The sequence below is a fragment of the Beta vulgaris genome, chromosome 5, assembly GCF_026745355.1.
Source record: "Beta vulgaris subsp. vulgaris cultivar EL10 chromosome 5, EL10.2, whole genome shotgun sequence".
Taxonomy (NCBI): domain Eukaryota; kingdom Viridiplantae; phylum Streptophyta; class Magnoliopsida; order Caryophyllales; family Amaranthaceae; genus Beta; species Beta vulgaris.
Window position 1 is genome coordinate 12736684 of NC_079206.1, and position 9263 is coordinate 12745946.

The 9263-nt window shown below is 33.9% G+C and overlaps 1 long non-coding RNA gene across 1 annotated transcript; it reads left to right on the forward strand.

Annotated features, from left to right (window-relative positions):
• The first annotated feature begins 1926 nt into the window (after positions 1–1926).
• LOC125497573 (uncharacterized) lies at positions 1927–7009 on the forward strand. Its single transcript, XR_007274542.2, has 2 exons — positions 1927–3439; positions 6701–7009. It is a non-coding gene; the product is annotated as an uncharacterized LOC125497573 (long non-coding RNA).
• Positions 7010–9263: the final 2254 nt, after the last annotated feature.

The following is a 9263-nucleotide window of genomic DNA, read 5'->3' on the forward strand; positions in this document are numbered from 1 at the left end:
CCACCTTAGGACTGTGGAAGTAAGGTGGAGGTGGTTTAATTGAATATTGATCGTTGGGCTATGTGGCACAGTGGCAGATTCCAGCTAGGCTAATTAAATACTCCGTAGTTACTAGTTTATAAAATATTCTTGTCATTTTCATTACAAAGTTACAGAAAACAATGATCGTGTTATGTAACAATTTCAAAGCCTAATGTCATTTCAATATCTCCGTATTAAAGATGACATGCTCAGCTCTATTGATGACTATACTTCAAGCTTATCCACATATTACATAGAGAAATGCTATCTAAATTCAAGCATTATTAAATCAAGTTGAACTACACTATTTCAAATTATAGTAAAGATGTATTATTTATGTCTGGATATTAGTTTCGAGTTCATTATATTGTTTAAACTTCATTTGGTGAAGTTCTAAGTACTGAAATATTGACATTTAGAAGTTTAGATTAAATCTTTCTATATATTAATTGAGCTATTAATAGTTCAATTTGATAGAGTATAAATCTATTCCTGGGGTCTCAACCATCAGCTTAAGCTTTTGGTTGAGTTGGTCCCTTGACATGGTATCAAGAGCCAGCGTGACAAAAAGGTCACGGGAGACCTGTGTTGCATCCACACTTCAAGCCCAAAGGGCTCTTGCGTGAGGGGGCATGATAGAGTATAAATCTATTCCTGGGTCTCAACCATCAGCTTAAACTTTTGGTTGAGTTGGTCTCTTGACACAATTAGCCTTCTAATGTACACTGGGATAGTTTGAGATTTTATTTCAAGAGAAGAACATATATCAAAATAACTTCTTTATACAAAATATCAAAGGGGTTTTAAAGTGATGAGCAGTCGATTAAAGGGAAATTATATAATGTCCAGATATTGTGCTCCTACTTTAAGATTTACCAATCAACATACAAATTATAACTCATAAAATGATTTTTAAATTGAATTTTCGGATAAGTAAGAAGTTCATAAGCACATATGGATGTTGTTTATGAAGATAAACAATAGCGACATAAAAAATTATAAATTGAGGCTAGTCATTGAAGATTTGAAGGTACCAAAATGAAGTTCATCAAATGAACTACAAACTGAATTTTGTGGATAAGTGGTATGTCTACATCTATTTTCTTTTGAACGGGTGATATGTCTACATGTACAACTGAAGCAATTTTTATAAAGACAAATATATTGTTTAAAGATAAAGTATTATATTAGATTTTCTAACAAACTTCCTATTCATATTCAAAATGTGTAATTGGACTTGCACAAATTATTAGAATAGGCGGTCTAATTTTAACATAAAATTAGACGAATTCAATATTGAATTTCCCTAACAAGCACATTCCATTTCACTCTAACCCACCACTATTCTACTCATCCCTTCTCTTCTCCTTCTTTTGTTTTCTTGATTCTCGAACTACAACAAACAATTTCAAAAAATAACTCGTTAGTCTTAGAGAATGGATTAAACTAGTCACTAAATGGATTAAACTAGTCACTAAATGGGTTAAAGAATATCATTACTGAATAGATTAATTGGTTATGAAATAAATTAAGTTACTCCATAAATAGATTAAATTGGTCACAATATTTAAGAAAGGTGGCATGTTCTTTTCTTAATATAAGGTTTAGCCCGAGCCTAATTTTAAATTAAAAATAGGCGATCTCTCACCAGATCAATTGTTAAACTTGTAAGTAATTTTATTTGTGAATAACATAATACTTTTTGAGGGGTTGAATTTAAGAAGAACGCAAAGCTCATAAAGCACGGCGATATAATTTGTAGCATTTCAGTGAGATTATTGCAAATATAGAATTTTCTATGTCATTATTGTCATAGTTTTTCTTAACACTAGTTTTTAGGCCCGGACCATTTCCCGGATACTTATATTTTTCATTTATTAATAAGTTAATTTTAAAATAATTACACCATATATCATTTAGTGTAGCGGTAAATGTATCTTAGTACTTATTAATAGGCCATGGGGTCGATTGAAGATATCTGTAACAGCCCGTATTTTTAAGCATGTTTTAAATTAAGTAAATTGTGTTTATTAATTTAACTAAACTTTATATCAATAAGAGATCATTTGAGAATTTGATTATTATATTCTAAATTGTGTTGTGGAAATTTTTGGGAGTAAAAATGTTTTGGAGATTGATAATTAAATTTCAGATTCTCTTTTAAAGGAAAGAAAAGAAATTACTTTTAGGTGGCATATGTGGGAAATGCCACATACTTGTTATGTGTCAAACCCTCATGCTTCTCCATCAAAGAAATGAAACTCAAACCCTTTAAACTCTCTCTCTCTCTCTCGTGTTCTCTGTCTCTCAAAACCCCAAAAAACAAAAAAAAAATTGAAAACCCCACATCCTTAATCTCTCTCGTCCCTTGCTTTCTGCCTCGCCGGAATTGTGCCTCTCCTCGCCGGCGTTCTTGAAGCTCGTCGGAGCCGCACTCTATTTTTCCCTTCGTGTTTTCTCTCTCCTCCGTTAATTGTTGCGGTCGTCGGTGCTCGGTCAACATTCCGGCACCGTCGCTGCTGCTGTATGATTTGTGTCGTTCGGTGGTTGTTTTCTCTCTCCTCTATTATTTGTTGCGGTCGTCGGTGCTCGGTGGAATTGCACCGCCACTGCTACTGTTTCCGGTGCTCTTCGCCGGCGACTGCCCCTGTTGTTCCGCGTGGTGCGACTGCTGTTACAGCAGTGTTGATGCTGCTATTGTTGCCTGTTTTCTCTACCTCTTGATAATTCTTGAGTTGCATGGTATGATACTCCTTCTTAGCTATATCATTTTAGATTATAAACTGATTTAAATCAGATTTCTAAGATGTTGTTGAGATTAAAGATTGGAAGTTATATCATCCTTTATTTGTATCTCTTCTAATTATGAACAAGTGTGAGTATGTTGAGTTTATAATCTAGTCTCGTTAATTTCAGATTTTGAAAACAACAATTTGAATATCAGTTGGCAAAATTAGTTTTGTCAAATAAATTTAACTCCTAATCTTGTTACGAAAATCAGATATGATAAAAGTTTGTTCAACTTAAAGATTAAATCTTTCCTATTTATTTAATGGGTTGAATTGAGGCTTATAATTTGTATTTATATTTCTTAATTTGGTTTATGAAATCAAATTTCAATAAGCCATGTTGTTTGATAGTATCCTCCATCTGTGAATTAGAGTGACGTTAATTGGAGTTAGAGATTGATATAGTGAAGTGGATTAGTAGAATGGTTTGTAAATAAGGAGTTGGGGGTCGTTCATGAGAGAGGTTAGAATGTATGAGAAAGTTAATTTCTTTATCTAATTGGTAGTAAGGATGTTAATTGTTGTTCATATTGTTGTGAGGTGATTGTTGGAGATTGATAAAGAATTTGGAAATGTTGGAATCTTGAAGATTATTATGAATTGAGCATTCTTTGGGGGAAATGAAAGAGGTACACACATGTTCTTCCACTTTTCAATATATTATTGATATTTCGATTGACCATATAAACTATATAAGCTGATCTTGATATGGTTTCATAAGTTAAACTTATGTTGTATTTAAAATATGATTTGTGTACTATATGGTTTCTGAAATACATGTTTTTGAGTTTTAAGACAAAGGTAGAACTAAATCGCATGTTAAGTTCTATTGGCTATAAGTTATGTTGTTTTGAGACTCAATAGTATAAATTTGTTTGATGAATCATGTTTTGTGATATGAATAAGTCATGTACATTTGGTTCTAAATGAGAATTTCACTATATTTTCAATAGTTATAAGTTTGATTCTATGAGTTCAATGAGTTATATATTAGGGGAATGGATAAGGTTATGAAGCTCAATTATGATTTCAGAAAAGAGTTCGTATATATATGGTTATAAATGTATAAACTTTATAAGAGCATAATACCTGTAAGTTGTTGAGAATCTCGGTATCACATTTTGGTAACAGTAGTTCTGGTTCAAGTTTCGTGAATGAATTCTTAAGAAATCAATTGTGATGTTGGATTACCCTTTTCGAAATACATGCATTAGAGGTTGGAAGATATGGGTTTGGAGTTATGGTTGTAATTTCAGAGTACGCTATAACATGAGTTCTGGAGGACCATTATTTGAGTACGGAATATACATATAGTAAACTATGAACTAGAATAGTATGAACTATTATTATAAGGAGAATAAGTTCAGATTAAAAGGTTACATTATGTCATAGAAGGATAGCAACAAGGACTATTAGAGGAGTTTGAGTTTTGCAATATTGAAAAGTTATGTCAAAGTAGTTGTGAGACATATTAGTAGATCGAAGAATTATGTTTGAGAATGTTAGTTATTATTTGAAAAGTGGAGTTGGGTGATTGTGTAAGTTTTGGAGTGCCAACGTCAATTAATGGGTGAGTTGTCGATATAAAAAAATTATATGGTTCTTAAAGGTCAGACGACTATAAAAGTATATATTGGAAGGTATATATATGTATATAGGAAATAAGAAACACTCAAAGTTGTAACATAGAGTTAAATAAATGGGTTTTGTAATAGTGATATCGATATAAAAAGGGCTGGAGTGGTGGTTTTGGGAAGTATCAGACACTAAATTTGAGTTATGTGGACTAAGTCGAGGGAAGGTGATAACTGAGTTTGGAAAACTTCTATTATGGATGTCAATGAGGAGTGTAAAAGAGCTTAGGAGTCTTATTTTCTAATTGGAGAAGTAAAAATAGGAAGTGGGAAGGTGGCAAGAGTATAAAATGTTATGTATAAAAGTCAAGTTAGATATCTAATTATTTGAAAGTGAATTTTGGAAGTTCAACATTAATCTAAGGGTTAATAGAGTGGTTACGATAGCTTTGTGAGTCCAAGAAGTGTTATAACCAAAATAAGTATTTGAGACGAAGTATTAAATACTGAGGGGTAAGATCTGAAATGTGAAGGTCATACTAGAGAAATAAAGGATCAAGATATGGGTGGTGGTTTAAAAGAATATGAAACAGAGGAGTGTAACTTTCAGTATTTAAGTTATGGAAGGTCATATGTGGAATTGGATTAAGTAAGATTATATAAATGGATATTGGGAAAGAAAAAAATATAAATCTAGATAATAGAGAGCAGGGTAATTAAGGTTATATAATGACAATACTAAGCGTATGGTGTTAAGGCTAATATGAGCTTTCGGTACGAATACATGGGGACGTATGGTTGTGAACTATAAATTTGAGAAGGATAAGGACAACAAGTGGAGTATTGGGAAATATGGAGTGAGATATTTTGACTTGCTATGGTAATTGTAGGTGATTTATGATAATGTAATAAGGATATATACCGGCAATGAAAGTTCATGAATTGGGAATAAGAAAACCTTAAAGGGGAAAATTCATATCATGAGAATTTTGGAATGATATAGTTTAGATGCTATTAGTTAAAGACGAAAGTTCAGATACAAAGAGAAACTATTATGATGAAGGAAATTGCCAAATCATGTTAGAGGATACCTTATAGTCTACAAGTAAACATTACAGGTTAATCGCACGAGCTTAGAATTGAGTCTCCATAATAGTTATCTTATAAGTCTTTTTGAAACATGTTTTATATTTTGGCTATGTTATGGGTTCAACTGCTGAGAGGCATTTGATTTCGAACACGTTTTATGTATATTACTTCCTTTAAAAGAATATTTGAGGTAAGTGAGGTTATTTGAGATTCGAGTTGTGTTATAATAAGATTATTGAGGTTCAGGTGTTTTGGATATGTTAGTTACTTTTCAACTTTGTTTTGTTTTACATTAAGTTACGGACGGAAGTTTAAGTCGTTGATACACTTTGTAATTGAGTATGCGATACGAATTAAGAATAAGAGTAAAAGTTTGAAAGATATAAGATTGTGTTATTCAGGAAATAAGCATTATGATTTAGTTCTTGTTCTATGGGAAGTAAACAACATTTATGGAGCGAGATGCTCAATATGTGTTATGGAGCGGGTATTGTTCCTTTGTGTAGTCATGATCCAAGGTTATTGAGGTTAAGTTTTGAAAATTCCTAATTCGAAGTACCGAGCATGAAGTTATGTTCGTTTTAAGTTCAGTATTTTTGTTGTAATTATTTATTTTGACAAAAGTTCCAAATGTTCAAGTTAACTCAACTCTTTTGGTAAAGTTAAATGAGCACACTAAGTGCCTACACGACTTTTACAAGCAGTAAGGAATTGATTATTTTCTTATATCTTTACACGTATCTAATATGTGAGATTATTGACGTAAAACAAAAGATTTCAAAAGAAGATCCAAGTCTTGCAATGATTAGCAACACCATAGTAGTGGTGATTATTTTCCTCTTCATGGATAAATATGTGTTCTTTGAAGCACGTGTGGTATTGATAAACTGTGCATTTAAACTATTTGTGTAAATAAACTATGGATACAAGTGGGTAAAGGCCGATACCAAATAAGGTACGGTATGAACAACAACCCTTGGAGGATGGGTGATCTCCTTTCGAACCCTCGCTGGGTGGGTGAAGTCCAGCAGATAATAAAAATGGGACATGTCCTGGTTAAGGCTTGCAAGCATAAATATTTAAACGGTGGGGTGACGACCTCCATTAGCTTAGAGACTGTCGGCTCCTTGAGTAAGGAACCCCTCCATTAGCATGAATTTCTGGTTGGACAGTGTGTGTACTCAGTTTTTCTGATTTTGTTCTTGGAACCTGTCCTGGTGGGGGCAGAGTTCATTGTTAGTGATCTTGCAGGTTCGTGCGTGGAAAGCTCGGAATGGAGTAAAAGGAAGAATTTAGGTATCAAGGTTATAGTGAGATGTAATGGTTCAGAGTTTGTATTGGGGTTATATAACCTTATTTGTGATGAAATTATTGTATTGCTTTAGAAGTCGAGCAAGGTATTATTGTAATATGTTATTGGTTATTGAGGATGTGTTGTGGGCCCATAACCCACAGGTCCAGGATCGTGTATTGAAGGTTTTATTCCGCTGCGAATAAATAATTAATTCGAGGCTATTAAGTGTTAATTGAGTCTTATGAATGTTAAGTATGATTAGCTAACAGCTCGGAAATGCGGGCTGTTACAATATCATTATATGTTTTCCAAAACATATGATAATCAATCTATTGTTGATTCATTGCATACGCAATAACATTCTAGTGCAAGAGGAAAGGTTTTACATGGCACATAAGAGCACACCTGAAATAAATTATATACAAAATCAAGGAATTTGTGTTATAATTAATAATTTCGCTAACCTTCTTTATTGGAGTTACCCTTTAACCTTTAAACTCCATCTCCTGATTCATATTCTCGAACAACAACATTAAGACTTGATTTGCATCAAGAATAATTTGAAAAACTACCCCATTAGTTACGAAGTAGAGGAGTCTCACAATTCATGGTGAATTTCGAAAGGGGAGATGGAGCAAGGGGATGACTACAAAACAGAAATCAAATAAGAAAAATAAACTTTATAGCTGGAATTAAGTAGCAATTTATTATTACTAATAATCACTAAAAGATGTTACATGGGATGGTGAGTCTTTGAAAATCCTTACATGAGGTCATGGGTTCAAGTCCAAGCTTTAACATATATATTTTTTAAAATAATGATCACCTAACTTATTGTTGATCAAGAAACACTTGGCAAAATTCTAGTGGCAGAAGGAGGGTGCCATGTGGCGCATAGACGTTGTTATGCACACCTTTTAATATATTTTTTGTATAGATTATTACTCATATAGAAATGGGTAGTTTGGATGTCGTCGATCTAATTTGATTAGTTGTATGAGAGTTAATAAGGGGGCGTTTGGTTGTCATGGGGTAAAGGGAATGGAATCAAGAAAGGGGTAGAGAGTGAAAGGAAAGCAAAACCCTTAGATGTTAAGTGTTGTTTGGTTGGTACAAATTCTTTTTCTTCCTCCTACCACTCTTCCACCATAGCACCACCAGTTCTTCCTCCCTTATAGTGCCGCCGCCACCCTCTCCCCACCCAGTAGCGTCGGCTGCCGCCGCACCTCCCCCTCCTCTTCCCGCCGCCCACCACCCTCTCCTCTGCGTCGCCTCCTCTCGCTCCCCCTCCACTATGTCGCGTCATCATCGCCATCTCTTTAGATTTTGGTGGTTGGGTTAGGGTTGCGGTGGTTGGGTGGTCAGATGGTGGTGGTTGGGTTAGGGTTTTCGGCGGGTGGGTTAGGGTTGTTAGATAGTGGTGGTTGGGTTAGGGTTTCGGTGGTTGGGTTAGGGTTGCCGGCAGGTGGGTGGTCAAGGAAGTGGTTGGATGGTGGCGGTTGGGTGGTGGCCGGTTAATGGTGGTAATGATTGGGTTAGGTTGTGATGGTTTGGTGGTGGTGGTTGGATGGTCAAGGAGGTGGTATATGGTGAGTCAAAGAAAGGGAATGTGAAACCTTGAGGGTGTGGGTGCGGTAATCAAATTAGAGGGATTTGGGGGTAAGGAGGGGAAAGGGGGGAAAAGAAACCCCCAAAACAAACAACATAAAAGGGAATCAAGAGGTTCTATTCCCTTTCTCTTTCCAGTTTCCTCCAAACCAAACGCCCCCTAAATATTAAATGAGGGTGTCAAAAACTCATATGAAAAGGTGGAGGGAGAAAAAATTAATGTTCAAAAATGAAAACAAGAAAAATGAGAACAACATTTTGAAATACTTAAAATAAAGTACAAGAACTATAAAATAAAACGGAGGGAGTATGTGTCTAACATACTAAAACATTTTTTAGCAATAATTACGATACTACACAAAACGTTGACCACCAACGTTTTTTCGTTTATTAAATTCCCTTTTTCAAACTATCCTTTATTGAGTTATTGACTTATTTCAACATCGCTTAGGCTGTTATGCCTTTCTTGACTATTATTGTAGACATTCATAATTTTCTCTTCGTATTAATGTGAGTATAAAAAAATATTATTCTTTTGGTTATGGATATTTGTCAATCCACTTGCAAGAGTTCCTTTTTTTCTCCAGTTTTGAATATCTTAAACATTAATAAGATGGGATAATACTTTCAATTTTTTGCCAATATTCATGATTCACATTATATCATAAAGAGTAATAATTCCAAAAATGTCTTGACCTAGTGATTAACATTGAGGTGTTGTGAACGACTGATCACAGGTTCGAATCCCCCCGATTTTAATTAATAATAACGACTTTATATTACTGCTATCGAAACTTAAATTGAATATTGTCTATATATCTGTCCTTTGTATCTCTTTATACACATAATAATAATAATAATAATAATATTAATAATAATAATAATAAT